This window comes from Lathyrus oleraceus, chromosome 3 (assembly GCF_024323335.1).
Source record: "Lathyrus oleraceus cultivar Zhongwan6 chromosome 3, CAAS_Psat_ZW6_1.0, whole genome shotgun sequence".
NCBI classification, from domain to species: domain Eukaryota; kingdom Viridiplantae; phylum Streptophyta; class Magnoliopsida; order Fabales; family Fabaceae; genus Lathyrus; species Lathyrus oleraceus.
Genome location: NC_066581.1, coordinates 363,690,336 through 363,692,160, shown reverse-complemented (window position 1 = coordinate 363,692,160; position 1,825 = coordinate 363,690,336). Strand labels below are relative to the sequence as shown.

The following is a 1,825-nucleotide window of genomic DNA, read 5'->3' as shown; positions in this document are numbered from 1 at the left end:
AACAACTTTGAACTTAAACCTTCACTGTTGCAGGCAGTGCAACAGAACCAATTCTCTGGAAATCCTACCGAGGATCCAAACCTTCATTTATCCGTATTTGTCCAATACGCCGATACTGTTAAAGCTAATGGTGTCACTTCAGAGGTAATTCGACTTCGTCTTTTTCCTTTCTCGTTAAGAGATAGCGCTAGAAGATGGCTTCAATCTCTTCCTTCCAACTCAGTCACCACATGGAACGAGTTGAAGAAAGTTTTTCTTGCCCGATATTTTCCGCCGAGCAAAACAGCTATGTTAAGAGCCCAGATAAATGGATTTAAACAGAAAGATAACGAGTCTCTCTTCGAAGCATGGGAAAGATACAAAGACATGATGAGACTTTGTCCACGCCATGGTTTAGAGGACTGGTTAGTAATTCATACCTTCTATAATGGTCTCTTGTACAACACGAGGTTAACAATAGATGCCGCCGCAGGTGGTGCACTAATGAACAAACCTTATGCTGATGCTTACCAACTTATCGAAAGCATGGCTCAAAACCACTATCGGTGGGGAAGCGAACGAACAATGGTAGAAAAACCTCAAACGAAAACTGGCATGTACGAGATAAGTAACCTTGATCATGTTAATGCAAAAGTGGATGCTCTGGTCCAGAAAATTGAAAGTTTAAATGTATCACCTCCAGCCACCGTGGTTGCCATAACTCAGAACTGCGAAGTCTGTGGAATCCAAGGTCACACTCCTGCAGATTGTCAACTCCTAACAGGAATCCAAGCAGAGCAAGTAAACTATGCTCAAGGAAGCCCCTACTCACACACCTATAACTCAAATTGGAAGAATCATCCCAATTTTTCATATAAGAGTAATAATGCTTTATACGCACCTGGACAATCTCCAAACCAAGCCCCAACTATACCTCCGGGATATCAGAAGCCGATCCCATCTACACCTAACAATAATGCCCCTAGGAAATCCAACTTGGAAATCATGATGGAAAACTTTATAGCTTCTCAACAGCAAACCAATAAAGATTTCTTAAACCAGAATGTACACACTGGCGAACAAATTAAACAACTAGCAAGTAAAGTAGATGCCCTGGCTACTCATAACAAAATGCTGGAAACGCAAATTTCATAAGTAGCTCAACAACAAGCGCCTACTGCTGCCCCAACTGGTACATTTCCTGGCCAACCCCAACCTAACCCGAGAAGCCACGCTCATGCAATTATACTGAGAAGTGGAACGGAAGTGGAAGGACCGTCTGACCCAAGGATAGAAAACCAAAACTCTAAAAAGTCAACTGAGGAGGAAAGTGAACCTAAGGAAAAGGAAGAGAGTAATAAGGAAACCATAGAAAAGAAGGAACCTTATGTACCTCCACCACCTTATAAACCACCTATCCCTTACCCTCAAAGGCTTATTAAAACCAAAGATGCGGGCCAATTCAAAAAATTTGTTGACCTACTAAAACAATTAAACGTCACAATTCCGTTTACAGAAGCTATTACGCAGATGCCCTCATATGCCAAGTTTTTAAAAGAAATTCTTTCTAATAAAAGGAAACTTGAAGATAGCGAAACCGTTACACTCACCGCTGAATGTAGCGCTATAATCCAGAATATGCCTCCTAAACTTAAAGACCCAGGTAGTTTCTCTATACCCTGTCACATAGGAAAATTTGTCATTGACAAAGCCTTATGCGATTTAGGAGCCGGTATTAGTGTTATGCCTTTATCCATATGCAAGAGACTTGAAATGGGAGAATTAAGACCAACTAAAATGTTTGTGCAACTAGCAGATCGTTCCGTTAAATATCCTGTAGGAATTC

The 1,825-nt window shown here is 41.1% G+C and overlaps 1 non-coding gene across 1 annotated transcript; it reads right to left on the bottom strand.

Moving 5' to 3' along the window:
• Window positions 1–288: 288 nt before the first annotated feature.
• LOC127133599 (small nucleolar RNA R71) lies at window positions 289–395 on the bottom strand. Its single transcript, XR_007807555.1, has one exon. It is a non-coding gene; the product is annotated as a small nucleolar RNA R71 (small nucleolar RNA).
• Window positions 396–1,825: the final 1,430 nt, after the last annotated feature.